Source organism: Dendrobates tinctorius, unplaced genomic scaffold (genome assembly GCF_039654945.1).
Source record: "Dendrobates tinctorius isolate UK_male_01 unplaced genomic scaffold, ASM3965494v1 ptg000115l, whole genome shotgun sequence".
NCBI classification, from domain to species: Eukaryota; Metazoa; Chordata; class Amphibia; order Anura; family Dendrobatidae; genus Dendrobates; species Dendrobates tinctorius.
Genome location: NW_027361783.1, coordinates 9,923,911 through 9,943,510, shown reverse-complemented (window position 1 = coordinate 9,943,510; position 19,600 = coordinate 9,923,911).

The following is a 19,600-nucleotide window of genomic DNA, read 5'->3' as shown; positions in this document are numbered from 1 at the left end:
CTTACCACCAGAAGCACCGTTTTCAGGCGCTCCTCTCCTTTTATCTCCACCCCGCCCCCTACAGTCAGGTCTGCATGCAAAGGTCTGCATTGGTCAGAAAATCCAACAGGAAACTCTTCCCCTGGCAACACTGGTGACAGCCTCGATAGTTCCAGCGTGGGCACGCAAGAAGCTGCCCTAGCCAGGTCCATCCTCCTACACTTTGAGTCTAAGGCCACATTCACACTATCAGCATTTGGTGAGTTTGTTACCTCAGTATTTGTAAGTCAAAACCAGGAGTGGGTGATAAATACAGAAGTGGTGACGTGTTTCTATTATACTTTTCATCTGATTGTTCCACTCCTGGTTTTCGGCTTACACATACTGAGGTAAAATACTGACCATATACTGAATGTGTGAATGTGGCCTAAGGCTGGAGTCACACTAAACGTATGAAAATCGGTGGCACAAGTGTAATGTGAGTGTCATGCGAGTACAATCAGATTTTTCACACCTAGCATCCAATTTACATCGGAATGCAGTGTGATTGCTATCCGATTGAAATGCTATTTTAACATGAGCTTTTACATAGAGAATTTCTGTATGTCACTTATTTGATACCGTGATGACTTTGTAAGATTGCCCACTGACAAAGACATGAACAGTCTATAATTTTAAGGGTAGGTTAATTTTAACATTGAAAGATAGAGTATGAAAAAAATCCAGAAAATCACATTGTATTAATTATGTAAATTTATTTGCATTTTACAGTGAGAAATAAGTCTTTGATGCCCTACCAACAATTAAGAGTTCTGGCTCCTACAGACCAGTTAGACACTCCTAATCAACTTGTTACCTGCATTAAAGACAGCTGTCTTACATAGTCACCTTTATAAAAAAAACTCCTGTCCACAGACTCAATTAATAAGTCAGACTCTAACCTCTACAACATAGGCAAAAACTTTCTAAGGATGTCAGGGACAAGATCATAGACCTGCACAAAGCTGGAATGGGCTACAAAACTATAAGTAAGACGCTGGGTGACTAGGGGTCAACTCTGGGTGCAATAGTAAGAAAATGGAAGAAATACAAAATGATAATCAACATTGCTCTGGGGGGCCATGCAAAATCTCACCTTGCGGGGTATCCTTGATCATGAGTAAGGTGAAAGATCAACCTAAAACTACATGAGGGAACTTTTTAATGATCTCAAGGCAGCTGGGACCACAGTCACCAAGAAAAACCACTAGTAACACATTATGCCGGAAAGGTTTAAAATCCTGTAGTGCCCACAAGGTCTCCCTGTTCAAGAAGGCACATGTGCAGGCTCATCTTAAGTTTGACAATGAACACCTGGATGATTCTGTGAGTGATTGTGAGAAGGTTCTGTGGTCAGATGAGACAAAAATTTAGCTCTCTAGCATTAACTCAACTGGCCATGTTTGGAGGAAGAAAAATGCTGCCTATGACCCAAAGAACACCGTCCCCACCGTAAAGCATGGAGGTGGAAACATTATGTTTTGGGGGTGTTTCTCTGCTAAGGGCACGGGACTACTTCAACGCATCAATGGAAGAATGGATGGAGCCATGTAGAATCCTGAGTGACAACCTGCTTCCCTCTGCCAGGACATTAAAAATGGGTCTTTGCTGGGTTTTCCGTCATGACAAAACAGCCAATGCAATAAACGAGAGTGTGAAAAAGAAGCACATTAAGGCCATGGAGTGGCCTAGCTAGTCTCCAGACCTTAATCCCATAGAAAAAATTTTGGATGGAGTTGAAGCTCCGAATTGCCAAGCGACAGCCTCAAAATCTTAACGATTTAGAGATGATCTGTAAAGAGGAGTGGACCAAAATTCCTCCTGACATGTGCGCAAACCTCATCAACTACAAAAAAAGTCTGACTGCTGCGCTTGCCAACAAGGGTTTTGCCACCAAGTATTAAATCTTGTTTGCCAGAGGGATCAAATACTTATTTCTCACTGCAAAATACATATATGTATGTGTGTGTGTATACAGCATATATATATATATATAGTAGGGATTGTACTCGCTCAGGTGCAACGGGTGGCAATTAGGAGGCATGTTCCTTTTAAAGTTCACGGGGTTTATTGCTTCACAAACCCACAAAACAGAACAAAAAAAATAGCCTTTAGCTCAGGCAAAGCAAAGTACAAGTGTCCAGTACTTCATGCTCGGTCCTGGAGCCTCAACACTCACAGGAGGTTTCCCCCCTCCCCACATACAGCCCTGTGTTAAGCAGTAGCCCACATTATGCAGGTATAACCACACCCAGGAACCCATCACCTGACTAGTCACGTGACTGTGACAGCACCGCAGGTCTTGAAACACATATAGAGGTACGGTGACGTCCCTTAGTGCTTACGTGCACTAAAGAAAACACTCTGGGCTACATCACAGAGACAAGCCATCTCTGTGACACATATCTCCCATCAACTATACGACCCTTAAGGCCCTTTTACATTTAGCGATGCACCAGCGATCCGACCAGCGATCCGACCCGGTCAGGATCGCTGGTGCATCGCTAAATGATCGCTAGTGAGCTTTCACACAGAAAGATCTCACAGCGATGCAGCTGCGACGCAGCGCACGATACTCACCTTTCACACACAGCGATCCTGGTGTCCTCCCGCCCGCGTCCAGCGTCGCTCGTCTCACACAGCAGGAAGCCCAGCAGGAAGCGCCCGACGAGAAATGGAGCCGCCCGATCTCGCGCGATCAGCGATAGACAGCGGGGGAGCCAGTCGGAGGTAAGTATCACACATAGAGATATCGCTAGCAATATCGCTATAACGTCACAAAACCGGTGACGTTTTAGCGATATTGCTAGCGATATCGCTATGTGTAAAACCCCCTTTAGCGATGACGCAACATATATATTATATATATATTAAAACAGGCTAAAAACATCAGCTCTCAGCCGCCCCAGAAAAGGCGCATCTCTAAGATGTTCCAATTCTGGCTCTTAGCTTTGCTCTTCCCACTTGCCCTGTGGTGGTGGCAAGTGGGGTGATAGTTGGGGAGGTTGATGTCACCTTTGCATTGTCAGGTGACATCAAGCCCCGAGGTTAGTAATGGAGAGGTATCAATAAGACGCCCCCATTACTAACTCCATAGTCACATTGTAAGAAAGCATAGACACCCAGAAAAAAGTCCTTTAATTGAAATAATGACACAGACTCCTTTAATAATTTTAATTAAACCATACTTATGACCTTGTCCGTTCCCCCGATGCCCTTGTCATCTGCAAAAGTGTTAAAAAACACTATATTCCTTACCTTTCCGCAGAGATGCTGCTAATCCATTTGTCCCATGACAGGACAGCTCTGCTACATCTAGATGGCTGGCTGCATGGTTCCATGATGTAACCATGCAGCCTGTCATCCAGCAGACATTGAGCACCGCTTGCTCAGTGTCTCTCTGTGAACTCCTATCACCTATCTGACGGCACTGCAAGTGTGAGAAAGTTCTCCTGCTCGCGGTGCTGTCTGATAGATCCTGTGAGTTAACGGTCAATGAACTCACTTCACCTATGTGACGTCAGCGCGAGCATCGTGGGAAAATTTCCCTAGCGAGCAATGAAGAAAAGCTAGATATAGAATCTAGAAAACCTATAAGCAAAAAATTAAAAATGATCTCCTCCTGCTGGACTAGCGTCAGATCCCAACACGTGTTTCGGCACGTGGCCTTCATCAGTGCATGTGGCATAAGACCAGCAGAAGGCACTTTAAAAATGAGTCCTGACCAATGGGAGACAGCTACGTGTCAGGAGTATATCATGGGTCATAAACAGCACATGCGGCTAATCAACGCCGCTCATAGTCCCATCCTCCACCGCATCATCCAAGGGGGGCCTGGGCGGGTGATGCTAGAAAGACCGTGACCAAGTAGCTGAACAAATGATCGTGATCTGGTCTCGTAACGCGGCTCACACTCGGATAGAGACACAGTGAATGAAAGGACCTGAGTGTGAGGATTTCTCATCCAGCGGTAGACCCAATTGTTTTGAAAATCATTCAGATCTCTAGAGAGCTTTTTGTTTGATTCTCTTGTATCTGTTTTTCCCAGATGTCAAAATTCTTTTCCATTTGTTGATTGAAGTCTGTCAGAGTATTATCAGTTGATGTGGTAGTCAATTTATCTACTTGTTCATCTATTTCCTTTTCTAAGCCATCCAAATTCTATTTATTTAGCCGAAATAGTAGCTCAATTTCAGAGAGCTACTGGTGCAAATTTCTTCCCACTGTTCGATAAATAATTCATCTGTGACCAGAAAAGAAGGAAAGATTTGTATTCTTAAGGGGGTTTTACACATAGCGATATCGCTAGCAATATCGCTAAAGCGTCACCGATTTTGTGACGCAGCAGCGATATTGCTAGCGATATCGCTATGTGTGATACTTACCTCCGACCGGCTACCCCACTGTCTGTCGCTGATCGCGCGAGATCGGCCGGGTCCTTTTCTCGTCGGGCGCTTCCTGCTGGCGCCAACGAGCGACGTGTGGACGCGGGTGGGAAGACGTCAGCATCGCTGTGTGTGAAAGGTAAGTAACGACCGCTGCTGCGTTGCTACTTCGCTAGTGAGATATGCCTGTTTGGCAGCTCACTAGCGACCATTTAGCGATGCACCAGCGATCCTGACCGGGTCGTATCGTGGTCGGATTGCTGGTGCATCGCTAAATGCAAAGGGGCCTTAAGTCCCCTAGGGATTAGTTGTTTATGAAGATAATTCTGCAGAAAAGCACCATTCCACCAAAAGTCTAGTCCTCTTATGTAACATTTTCTTAACATTATTTTGAAATTCAAATAAGATTCCCCTGACCCCCTGTATTAACTGTAGCAAGCTTACTATTGAAGACCTTATTGAGATGGCTTGTCCAGGATGTTTCCCTGAACCTGTAGTCCATGCCAATATTGGCTGTTAAGTCTATGAAAAGACACAGAAATGTAAGTAACCTATATTAGCCAAGAAAAAGTGGTATAAATTGTGGGTAAAGTATTAACCATTATCTAGCAAGTAATGAAGGTTTTATCCAATCTGAATATCAGCTACATTGGAAATATGCATCGCTTTGTCTAGCAGATTGTATTACAGTTGGCAGCTAGTTGTTCACATTTCCATATGCACTGTATTTGTACACTTTACTAATATATTTTCTTATTATGTATACCCAATTACTGGTAATGTATTTTTATATGCACTAATCAAGTTATTCCTTAAGTGTTACTTAGTCTTCATTTCATCACATATCCCTGTTATATAATTATTAATATTCATCACATTATTCCTCAACGTCACACTCCATTATTAGTATTATTTTTCATATTTTCATATGCAATTATGCACTTTATATTTCTATTCATGAATTCTGTGTTTTTATTGAACACATTTTACTGAACATTTTTTTGTCTTCCTATAATACTTCATCCATCTATATATGCAATATTTTAATTTTTTTTACCCCTATTCACTTGTTATTCCATATCCACTGGTTTTAATCTTCTTGCTCGTGTCTAGGGTATTAACATATATCAGTCACAGGTCCGTTCCTGTTTTGGCCTGTTCGCATGCGTGATCCTCACGCTCAGTTCCTTTCATTCACTGTAGTAAAAATATACTTGGCACTCAAGATGTGATCAGAAAAGAGTTTTTAATGCAGTCCAAGGAGTAGTAATAAACAAAAAACTTTTTGGTCTAATTGACCTTCTTCAGTTACCGACTGCTGTGAGATTTGTAGAGTTATCACTAATGGGTGAATGCCCATGTCACAGGTAAATCTAGTGCCTGCAGTGACGCGGTGTCACGGCAGGTGTCAATTAGACCGAAATATTTTTTGTTTATTACTACTCCTTGGACTGCATACTCTTTTCTGATCACATCTTGAGTGGCAAGTATATTTTTACTTAACGATTTGGGAACCTACTTGAACACCAATCACACTAGTGCATACAGTCTTTGTTTATACTTTCATTCACTGTGTCTCCATTCGAGTGCGAGCCGCGTCACAAGACCGGACGACGATCATGTGTTCAGTAGCGTGGTCGCAGTCACACTCGCATTGCCTGGCCAGCCCCCCTCAGCTGATGATGGACTATGAGCGGCGTTGATTTGCCGCATGCGCTGTTAATGGCCCAGGGTATACTCCTGACACGCTGCTGTCTCCCATTGGTCTGGGCTTGTATTTAAGGTGCCTCCTTCTGGTCTGATGCCACACGCCCTTATGAAGGCCACATGCCAAAACACATGTTGGGAACTGATGCCAGTCCAGCAGCAGGACAAAAGCACAGGTATTCTTTTGTCCATCTTTACTACATATATCTGTCTTGATACTTTGGACTAGTTTAGGACTCTTGCATATCAGGCTTAAGGTATCACATGGAATACTCCAACCCTATATTTGTTTACTTACTTGTGTAACCATGTGTTAATTAGCTGTATATCTCCCCCCTGCTGGCTTTTGTCGCCCTAGTTTGCTCACTATTATCTTTTCTTGTTTACTTCCTTTTATTTAATTTCATTAATACAGATTTATATTTTATTGTACATATGGCTATATAATTTTTTTGCGTATAGATTTTCTTTTCAGACATGAGTATTACCAATATATGCCATAACTAAAGTATCTTCCTACCTACAGCCAATACAATTATGGTTCACATATTATTTGTGGTGACTGGTATTCTTTTATGGTTTTTCTTTTGTTTAATCTTGTAATGTCTTTTCATTTCCACTACTCCTGTCTGATATTGTATCTGTATATGTATCTTACTATATTTTATAATTACCATGTAATACTTACATTCCATTAAAAATGAGCTGTCAAGGCTAAGTATGGATTGTAGCATTAATGCTGTGTAACATATTGCACCTTCTGTATAACAGGCAGAGTATGTTTTAGAAGATCACTTTACTCTTGCAGTATGACTGTCATATATTTTGCCAAGAAACATCAACATAAAGAAGAACTGAAAGTCTAGCACACCATTGAAATGCTAATCAATCTCATTCACTGTTCTTCTGGATTATTTATAACCAAGGGAGAAAGATATGGTTTCTGCTGAAATTTAAATTGCAACATAGATATTTATATTTAAGCTATGAATCTCCTCATTCTTATTTTTAGGGGAAAAAATGTCTCTTTTATCCGAAAGTTAATTAATTTCTAAGTCTACTGGCTCCAGCCAAGAAAAAAAAAAGAAGATTTCTAACATTGATAGAAGCTTGGCACAGTCATCGGATTTTAAATGACTTGACTTTTCTCAAGTGGCTAAAACGACAAAGAGACACATATGGAGCCTTCTGTATTATCAACTGATAATTTATCATCACCTGCAACATCTTATGGTCAACCGTGTCAAGCCATCTTTTTCACAAAGAACGGCGAAAAAATGATTCACATAGTCCTTAAAGCCATCAATTTTAGATTTTGGATTTCGGTGAAAATTGGCATGAATTTTATATAGTTATTTTTTCACACAACTGATATTGTGCTGGATAACATTGTACCTAAAAACAAATGCAGTAATCATTCAGAATCCGGCTTATGTGTTGATTCAGGTTCTCTTTGTTTGATTTAACATTTTGTTGAAAGTTCAGAAACCATTCAGTATAACAGATAGGAAACATCTGGAAGGGGGTAAATACTTTAGTATTGCAGTGAAGTAAATGCAAATCATAACTGCAGATGGCATTTCTAATACATTTTGTGAGTGATTATGAAATATCAAGAAAAAAGGAGCAGCTCAATGTTGTTTAGAGCAACTTAGATTATTTTATGTCCGGTACCAGGTTTATATCTCAAGAGACTGTAGACACAGATTGGTGTCTTAGATCCACTCATCAAATATGCCATGCCTTAAATTGTGTATACTGGCATGTAAAAGATTGGGCACTCCTAGTCAAAATTTTTGTTAGGGTATGTTCCCACGGTTGGATGCTGCATACATCCGCAGCGTCCAACCCGTAGCATCCAGATGTTACAGCATAGTGGATGGGATTTCAAGAAATCCCATATCCACAATGCGTGCTCCGACACCTGCGGAGACACACATGTGGCCCGTCTTTCCAGACCGCAGCATTATTATTTATCTTGTGGAGATGCGAGTCTCTGCTAGATAAATATCACCAGTACAATGTATAGGATGCGGTGATTCCACATGGTTCAATAAACACATGTGGCATCACCTGTGTTCAAAAGCCGGCAACGCTTAGGATGCAGCGGACATGTGCTGCTTCCAAAGCCCTGTCGGTTACTGACCATATATAATAGCCAATGTATACAAAAGCATCCTACATGTAAAGTGATAATACACTGGTGCTCATGTGTTGGACAATCGTGGATCAGTCGCTACTATACATTGAACGTGAGTGTGGAAACCACAAAAATTACGACCAAAAGATCCTGTATCATCAGATTATAACATCTTTATTAGAAAAGGACAGAACAGGACAATAGGGGGACATGTGCAAATTGCAAACTAAAGTGCAGCAGGGCTAAAGACGCGCTGGACTGACCCCAGCCAAATAAGGGATATAGTAAAGATATCCAAATCTATTTAACAAGAGGCATACAATGTGTTAATATATCAATAGAACGTAAATGGCAATTATAAAAAGTGTACAGTAGTACCACACCAGTACCACCTCCAAGGAAGATCACAGTTATGGAGGCAAATAACTACTACCTATGATCCATGTGTATTCAAGGGCTATAATGCCCCACTATAATGCCTATCAAGCTATCATGTACTGCTGCAATACGTTCAAGCCATTATCTATGAGCTCACATTGCAAATGGGAGGAAAATAATCCCTCTCTCCAGGGGGCTTCACTATCACCCACCTAAAGGGGTAGAAAAACCCAAGCCAACATTACCTCAATGGAACCCTCGGATGTCCGGGCAGTCCAAGCGTCACCCCGACGCGCGTTTTGGAGCCTTACGCTCCTTCCTCAGGGAGCATAGATGTAGAGCACTTCATGCAGATATTTATATGCGCCCACCGGAAGTGCTGTGGGCGCGCCCCGCATGTCTCACAGCAAATGGAGCCTCCCATCCATGATGCGGCCGGAATGACGCGGGCCCACGTGATCCGGCACCCAACATGGGCGGAGCCCCACTCACATACGAGGAACAGCGGATGCGCCTGCGCAGCAGTGATGATCCAGCGGTGGCCATTTTTATTTAGGGCTAAACAAAGGGAAACGTGCACAGATGCTCTATATAAAGCTAAAATCGAGCCAAACATCGGACATAACAAGATATCAATATGCAAAATAGTTCATAAGTCCTCACTATTCAAGGGGTGTAAAAAGGCAAACTATAATATGATCAATTAACGGTCTCTATTTCTCAAGGCAATTTATATACGCAAGTAGAAATATTATCCCATATACATTAAGTGCTACATCAAGACACCAATGTATATTAATGTAATCCTAATAGAAAAGAGGGAAATGAGAGACATGACATAGAGAAACATCAATTCAATATATCAAAATATTAGTGCCCGACTAACAGTATCCCTGATCAGATAATACCCCTCCAGGGTCAAAAATTTGTATATCAAAACCATATGTTCGCTACCTACACTTCCCACTGACTATCCCATCAGGCCAATGGGTGCATGACACCAAAATATATATAAAATACTACCCAGTATATCATCCATCAATATTGCAATATGGGGTAGGAACATGTGTCCAAATATCTTTTCCTCATATATGTAAATATATATACAACGTTGAGACAATTACCAGAGCATCCAACCCCTTATAAGTGTCTACCACACCCACAAAGACCCATGTATGTATAGGAAACCCCTATACACTGCATCTTGGGGCAGAGTAAACCAAGCCCCACGGACATGTGAGAATGTTAAATATACAAAAAAGTCCAAATTGGCCGATGTCTGTAACCAGATCTTAATATCTTTTCGTGTCAAAGCCACCTCAACCACCAGGGATATCCGGCCTTCTCCATTCGGGTACACCAGGCACCATGTTAGTCTTCTCCCCAAACTCTTCCCCAGATGATCCAGGATGACTTGACGACTTCAACTACACCACCGAGAGTAGTAGATGTGAAAGTCCAAGAATGGCTCCAAGGGGCGCATATAAATATCTGCATGAAGTGCTCTACATCTATGCCCCCTGAGAAAGGAGCGTACGGCTCCGAAACGTGCATCGGGGTGACGCTTGGACTGCCCGGACATCTGAGGGTTCCATTGAGGTAATGTTGACCTGGGGTTTTTAACCCCTTTGGGTGGGTGATAGTGAAGTCCCCTGGAGAGAGGGATTATTTTCCTCCCATTTGCAATGTGAGCTCATAGATAATGGCTTGAACGTATTGCAGCAGTACATGATAGCTTGATAGGCATTATAGTGGGGCATTATAGCCCTTGAATACACATGGATTATAGGTAGTAGATATTTGCCTCCATAGCTGTGATCTTCCTTGGAGGTGGTACTGGTGTGGTACTACTGTACACTTTTTATAATTGCCATTTACGTTCTATTGATATGTTAACACATTGTATGCCTCTTATTAAATAGATTTGTATATCTTTACTATATCCCTTATTTGGCTCGGGTCAGTCCAGCACGTCTTTAGCACTGCTGCACTTTAGTTTGCAATTTGCACATGTCCCCCTATTGTCCTGTTCCGTCCTATTCTAATAAAGATGTTATAATCTGATGATACAGGATCTTTGGTCGTAATTTTTGTGGTTTCCACACTCACGTTCGGTTACTGACCATGTGGACGTAGCCTTATGGAGAACATTTAAGCAAGTTGAAGATGAAATGATTTCTAAAAGGCCTATGGTTAAATACGACACATTTCCTTTGTGTTTTAGGCTAAAAATATCTTTTACATTTTAAAAATCACAAAAAGGAAAATAGGCCAGTGCAAAGCTTGAGCACCCTGAATGGTTAGTACCTAGTTGCACCCCGTTTTGAAAGTTTCACTGCTAGTAAATGATTTTTGTAGCCAGGTAATAGTATTTCAATTCTTGTTTGATTGATTTTAATTAGTGTTGAGCGATACCATCCGATATTGAGAAATATCTGATCGGATTGGCCTGATACCCAAAAAAGTATCGGTATCGCCGATTCCGATACCGGAAGTCCCATTCAATTCAAAGGGACAGAAATATCGAAATTAAAAAAACCCTTTCTTTACTTGCACATACAGTTCGGGAGGGGGGAAGAGTGTGGTCGGTGCGTGGGCGGACACTGTGCGTGTCTGTGCGGGCCTGACGGAGGTCTGTGCGGGCCTGCGCCGGCTGCTGGGGGTCTGTACGGGCCTGCCGGGGGCTTGTGCTGGCGGTCTGTATGGGCCTGCCGGGGGCTTGTGCCGGCTGCCGGGGGTCTGTACGGGCTTGCCGGGGGCTTGTGCCGGCTGCCGGGGGTCTGTATGGGCCTGCCGGGGGTCTGTATGGGCCTGCCGGGGGCCTGTGCCGGCTGCCGGGGGTCTGTACGGGCCTGCTGGAGGTCTTGTGTGTGTGCAGGCATCGTCCAATGGGACCACAAGTCCCATCGGGTGATGCCTGCTACAATGACAGTGATTGACACATTAGCCAATGATGGGACAGTAGTAGTCCCATCATCCGGCTAATGTGTTGAATGTAAAAAAAAAAACACATACATACTACATACATACTACATATATACAACATTCATACATACTACATACATACTACATATTGTGAGGTAGCGCTGTCATTTACTTAGGGGATTCTCGCTTGCAGCGAACAAAAACCAGTTCTGGCATGGATTTTCCATCAAATCATACAGTCCTTGCGGTTTATTCACGCCTCATAAACCACAGCAGCAACAGAAAGTTCACTTAATAGCATTACCAGCATAGCGTCCATTATAATGCTTCACTCTTATTATTAAAGTCCAGTACGCAGGCTCACTTAGCCTCACAATTATCTCACCCACGTCAGGGTTCCTCATGCGGCTGCAGCATTCCGCCCACGTTCGTTCCCTCCAGGGAACTCTCAGGCACACATCGCCATTGCTCCCAGCCACTTCACACGTGCTGTCTGGGAGGAAGCTCCATCTTTACAGGACCTTCCACACTGGACCAACCAGGTCCCAGCATTCACCCCATGTGACCTACCCTGGCCACATTATATGGTCCATAGCCACACCCACCGGGTCACGTGACTATGACCTCATCACAGGTCCTTCACACCCTCACATAGTCTTTTACTACAGGCATTTTCAGACACACCCCTGGGTGGGTTTGTAGGTACCTGGCCCGCCCAACTCCCAAGTTACCTAAAGACTTCTCCCTTATACCTTGAAATAATATCTCAGCAATACCCTTGCTGATCAATACGCATAACTAAGTCTCCATCTCAAAGCCACCCCCTTTGAGATACACAACCATCCTTCAGGATTCTGCCACTCATCCTCTCCCTTGGAACCTCCACACAGTGCCCCCTAGCGGACATAGTGGTTACTACACCACAATATATACTACAACATTCATACAACATACATACATACTACATACATACTTCATATATACTACATTCATACAACATACCTACATACTACATTCATACAACATACATACATACTACACATACTACATTCATACAACATACATACATACTACATACTACATACATACTTCATATATACTACATTCATACAACATACAGTACATACATACTACTGTACATATATACTACATTCATACAGAATACATACATACATACTACATACATACTACATATATACTACATTCATACAACATACATACTACATATATACTACATTCATACAACATACATACATACTACATTCATACAACATACATACATGCTACATATATACTACATTCATACAACATACATACATACTTCCAGGGCTGCTGAGCGCAGATGGAAAAGATCCCACTCCAACGAGCATTTCATCGCATTCAAACAGTCCCTCACTACTTTCAAGACCACACTCGCCACAGCTAAACAAACCTACTTCTCATCTCTCATATCCTTCCTGTCTCACAACCCTAAACAGTTATTCAACACCTTCAATTCTCTCCTCCGCCCCCCAGCACCTCCTCCCTCCCCACTCATCTCAGCTGAAGACTTTGCCTCATTTTTCAAGCAGAAAATTGATAACATCAGGGACAGTTTTGGTCAACAACCCCCAGAGCCCTTCCTCCCGACTTCCCAGCCCTCCACCTTCAAAACCAACTTCTCCACCATTACAGAAGATCGACTCTCCACTCTACTCTCAAGATCACATCTCACCACCTGTGCACTCGACCCGATCCCATCCCACTTCATCCCAAACCTCACCACAGTCTTCATCCCAACCCTAACCCATCTCTTCAACCTATCACTAACAACTGGTGTTTTCCCCTCAAGCTTTAAACATGCCTCCATCACACCTATCCTCAAAAAGCCCTCTCTTGACCCATCCTCTGTATCTAGCTATCGCCCTATATCACTTCTCCCATACGCCTCCAAGCTACTGGAACAACACGTCTACCTTGAACTGTCCTCCCATCTCTCTTCTTGCTCCCTCTTCGACCGCTTACAATCTGGCTTCCGGTCACACCACTCCACTGAAACTGCCCTTACTAAGGTCACCAATGACCTCTTAACTGCCAAGAGCAAGCGACACTACTCTGTCCTCCTCCTCCTGGACCTGTCGGCTGCCTTTGACACAGTGGACCATTCCCTATTATTACAGACCCTCTCATCCCTCGGCATCACAGACTTGGCCCTCTCCTGGATCTCATCATACCTAACAGACCGGACATTCAGCGTCTCCCACTCACACACCACCTCCTCACCTCGCCCCCTATCTGTCGGAGTCCCACAAGGTTCAGTCCTAGGGCCCCTGCTGTTCTCTATTTACACCTTTGGCCTGGGACAGCTCATAGAATCTCATGGCTTTCAGTATCATCTTTATGCTGATGACACACAGATCTACATCTCTGGACCAGATATCACCTCCCTACTAACCAGAATCCCTCAATGTCTGTCCACTATTTCATCCTTCTTCTCCACTAGATATCTGAAACTCAACATGGACAAAACAGAATTCATCATCTTTCCCCCATCTCACGTGACCCCCCTACGAACCTATCAATTACAGTAAATGACTGCCCACTCTCCCCAGTCCCACAAGCTCGCTGCCTCGGAGTAATCCTTGATGCTGATCTCTCCTTCAAACCACATATCCAAACCCTTTCCACTTCCTGCCGACTTCAACTCAAAAATATTTCACGCATCCGTTCATTCCTCACCCAAGAATCTGCAAAAACCCTAGTCCATGCCCTCATCATCTCTCGCCTTGACTACTGCAACCTCATGCTCTGCGGCCTCCCCTCAAACACTCTCGCACCCCTCCAATCTATTCTAAACTATGCTGCCCGACTAATCCACCTGTCCCCCCGCTATTCCCCAGCTTCTCCCCTCTGTCAATCCCTTCACTGGCTCCCAATTGCCCAGAGACTCCATTACAAAACCCTAACCATGACATACAAAGCCATCCACAACTTGTCTCCTCCATACATCTGTGACCTCGTCTCCCGGTACTTTCCTGCACGCAACCTCCGATCCTCACAAGATCTCCTTCTCTACTCCCCTCTTATCTCCTCTTCCCACAATCGCATACAAGATTTCTCTCGCGCATCACCCCTACTCTGGAACTCTCTACCACAACATATCAGACTCTCACCTACCATCGAAATCTTCAAAAAGAGCCTGAAGACCCACCTCTTCCGACAAGCCTATAACCTGCAGTAACCACCGATCGACCAAACCGCTGCACGACCAGCTCTACCCTCGCCTACTGTATTATCACCCATCCCTTGAAGATTGTGAGCCCTCGCGGGCAGGGTCCTCTCTCCTCCTGTACCAGTTATGACTTGTATTGTTTAAGATTATTGTACTTGTTTTTATGTATACCCCCCTCACATGTAAAGCGCCATGGAATAAATGGCGCTATAACAATAAATAATAATAATAATACTACATATATACTACATTCATTTAACATACATACTTACATACTACATACATATATACTACATTCATACAACATACATACATACTACATACATATATACTACATTCATACAACATACATGCATACTTCATACTACATACTTACTACATACATACAACATACATACAACATGCTACAGACATACAACAGACATACAGCAGACATACTACTTACAATACATTCATATATTCATACAATACATACATATAGACATACAGTACATATAACATAGAGTACATACTCACCAATACTTGTCACTTTGATCCCCGAAGCCAGTGTCATCTGTTATGAGTTCATTTTCTCCTTCACCTTTGATGTCTGATGAACTCCATCTGCTGCTGAAAGGAGGTAGTGAAATTGATCTGGATGGGAAGAACCTGTCATCTGAACAGGTGGAGTGTGATTGGACATCCGGAATTTCTGAGTGGATATAAGGCAGCTGATGCCCTGCTGGGCTGCTGGTGATCCTTTCTGCTCTGAGCTCTGGCATCCAGTTTAGTTCCTGTCTACTTAAAGCTAAGTTTTTGCTCTGCTATTTTTCCATGAGATTTTGTCTGTTTACATAGTGTTTATTTCAGCCTGCCCTGGTTGGGACGGGCTGAACTCCATTTTTGTCTCTTAGTTAGTTGGGCCCCATCATTTGCTCAGCCTGTCTTTCTATCTGCGTTTGTGTTTTCATCTGTTTTTCAACGACAATACATGTTGTGGGCTGTCTATTGTTTTGGGGTCTGCTCTGGGGCAGTTTAGATTTCCCCTTTCTTTCTTTAGGCTTATGTAGCTCTCCGGCTGTGACGAGGGGTCTAGGGCACCATAGGAACCCCCCACGGCTACTGTTAGTTGTGGTGAATAGGATCAGGGGTCTGCAATCAGCTAGCTACCAACCTCTCCGGTTTTCTGGACTTAGCTTGTGTTTTTGTTTTTTCCTCCTCCGGTGACTCATTCATAACAGAATCACCAGCCATACCGCAGATTCTAGGGTACTCTATAGCAGGAAAGAATTGTAAAAAAAAAAAAAAAAAAAGTGTGTCAGAATTTTTTTTTTGTGCATACTTTTTACTTTATTTCTCTGAGGCCGTAGGGGGAATTTTTACTCAATGGAGATTAAGCAATTGTCTGATCGTGTGGAGCAGCTCACTGCTGAAGTGCGGGGAATTTCCGCCTATCTTGCTCATTCACATGCTGCTGAACCAAAGATCCCTATTCCTGATGTCTTTTTTGGGAATCGGTCTAAATTTTTGAATTTTAAGAATAATTGTAAATTATTTTTTGCCTTGAAGCCTAACTCATCGGGGAGCTTTGTGCAGCAGGTTAAAATTGTCATCTCTTTGCTGCGCGACGATCCCCAGGATTGGGCGTTTTCTTTAAAACCTGATAATCCTATTTTAACTAATGTGAATGCATTTTTTCAAGCCTTGGGGTTGTTGTATGATGAACCTAATGCTATTGATCAGGCTGAAAAGGCCCTGTTGGCATTGAGCCAGGGTCAGGATTCTGCAGAGTTGTACTGTCAAAAATTCCGAAAGTGGGCGGTCCTTACTACCTGGAATGATGGTGCCTTGGCAGCTCTCTTTCGGAAGGGTTTGTCAGAAACCGTAAAAGATACTATGGTGGGATTTCCTGTTCCCTCTGGTCTTGACATTCTATGTCATTAGCCATTCAGGTTGATCGGCGTTTGCGTGAACGCAAAACTGCACGAGAGGTGTTTCCACCTGTTGAACAAATGTCTGAACCTATGCAATGTGATAGAGTTTTGTCTAGGGCGCAACGTCAGGAGTTCAGAAGGCGTAATAAGCTGTGTTTTTTTGTGGAGATGCCTCTCATATTATTTCTGTCTGCCCTAAACGAGAGAAACGTTTTGAACACACATTTGCTGTGGGTGGTGTTCAACCTAAGTTTCTTCTGGCAATAACGCTGATCTGCTCCCTGTCCACATTTTCCGCTAAGGCTTTTGTGGATTCGGGAGCAGCTCTGAACCTGATGGACTTGGATTTTGCCAAACGTTGTGGGTTTCCTATGACACCTCTGCGTACGCCTATCCCTTTGAGGGGTATTGATGCTACTCCTTTGGCGAAGAATAAACCTCAGTTTTGGACCCAGGTGGTAATGCGGGTCACCCCAGACCATCAAGAAAATTGCAGATTTTTGGTGTTGCATAATTTGCATGATACCATTGTTCTGGGGTTTACCTGGTTGCAAATCCATAATCCAGTTTTGGATTCGAAATCTTTGTCTGTGGTGAGTTGGGGTTGTCGGTGTGCCCTTAGTGACGCTCCTGTTTTCTCCACCTCTCCCCAGTCGCATAATGTTCCTGACTATTTGGCTGATTTTTATGATGTATTTAGTGAGAATGAGTCTGCGTCTTTGCCTCCTCATAGGAGTTATGACTGTGCAATTGAGCTGAGCCCTGGGTGTAAATTTCCCAAGGGTCGACTTTTCAATTTATCTATACCCGAGCACGAGGCTATGCGATACTATATTAAGGAGTCGTTGGAGAAGGGTCATATTAGACCATCCTCTTCACCCTTAGGTGCTGGGTTTTTTTTTCGTGGCCAAGAAAGATGGTTCATTAAGGCCTTGTATTGACTATCGTTCCCTCAACAAAATTACTGTTAAATATCAGTATCCGTTACCCCTGATTTCTGATCTATTCTCCAGAGTTAAAGGTGCTTGCTGGTTTACCAAGCTTGACCTCAGGGGGGCGTATAATCTTATTCGCATTAAGCATGGGGATGAATGGAAGACGGCGTTTAATACTCCGGAGGGACATTTTGAGTACCTGGTGATGCCTTTTGGGCTCACTAATGCCCCTTCTGTCTTCCAGTGCTTCATGAATGATATTTTCCGAGACTTTGTGGAGAAATTTTTGATCATCTATCTGGATGATATTTTGATCTTTTCCAGGGATTGGGACTCTCATGTGGAACATGTTCGGACTGTGTTCCGGATTTTGAGGGAGAATTCCCTGTATGTCAAGGGATCGAAATGCCTTTTTGGGGTACAGAGGATTTCATTTTTGGGATTTATTTTGTCTCCGTCAACTATTGAAATGGACCCGGCCAAGGTACAGGCCATTTATGATTGGGTTCAGCCCACTTCTTTGAAGGCCCTCCAGAAGTTTTTGGGTTTTGCTAATTTTTATCGTAAATTTATAGCTAATTTTTCTGGTATTGCCAAACCATTGACTGATTTGACTAAGAAGGGTGCTGATGTGCTGAATTGGTCTCTGGAGGCTGTTTCTTCCTTTCAGGAGCTGAAGCGAAGGCTCACTTCTGCTCCGGTCTTGCGGCAACCTGATGTCTCACTCCCGTTTCAGGTAGAGGTGGACGCTTCTGAGATTGGTGCAGGAGCTGTTTTGTCCCAAAAAGATGCTGTAACATCTAAAATGAATCCCTGTGCTTTCTTTTCCCGAAAGTTCTCCCCATCCGAACGTAACTATGATGTGGGGAATCGGGAACTGTTAGCCATGAAATGGGCATTTGAGGAGTGGTGACATTGGTTAGAGGGAGCTAAACATCAAGTCGTGGTCCTTACTGACCACAAGAATTTGATTTACCTGGAGTCGGCCAAACGCTTGAATCCTAGACAGGCTAGGTGGGCCTTGTTTTTCACACGTTTTGATGTTGTGGTCTCTTTTCTTCCGGTCACTAAGAATGTCAAGGCAGACGCCCTCTCAAGGAGTTTCTTTGCTGTTTCTCCTATTGTGACCAAGCCTGCTACCATCTTAGGTGAGGGGGTAGTTCTTTCTGCCATCTCACCCGATTTGAGACGTGCTCTGGAAGATTTTCAGGAGGACAAACCTGAGCGTTGTCCCATTGGAAAATTGTATGTTCCTGACCAGTGGAGGAAGAGAGTAATGACTGAAGTTCATTGCTCCGCATTGGCTTGTCATCCAGGTATTTTTGGTACTAGAGATTTGGTGAGTTGGTCTTTTTGGTGGCCCGCCTTGTCTCGTGATGTCAGGAAGTTTGTGCAGTCCTGTGGGACTTGCTCCCGGTCTAAACCTTGTTCTCGCTCTAGTGGGTTGTTGATGCCTTTGCCGGTGCCCAGGAGGCCATGGATTCATATTTCAATGGATTTTATCTCTGATATGCCTGTCTCTCAGAGAATGACTGTTATTTGGGTGATTTGTGATAGATTCTCTAAGATGGTCCATCTTGTACCACTCCCTAAGTTGCCATCTTCCTCAGAGTTGGTGCCCTAGTTTTTGCAGCAGGTGGTTCGCTTGCACGGGATTCCTGAGAACATTGTATCTGACAGAGGAGTTCAGTTTGTTTCTAGATTTTGGAGGACTTTCTGTTCCAAGCTGCGAATTCAGTTGTCCTTCTCCTCTGCGTTTCACCCTCAGACCAATGGGCAGACGGAGAGAACAAACCAGACTTTGGAGTCGTATTTGAGATGTTTTATTTCTGCTGATCAGGATGATTGGGTTTCATTTTTGCCCTTGGCTGAATTTGCTTTAAATAATAGAGCTAGTTCTGCCACTTTGATGTCACCTTTTTTTTGTAACTTTGGGTTTCATCCTCGATTCTCTTCAGGGCAGGTGGAGTCTTCTGCCTGCCCAGGTG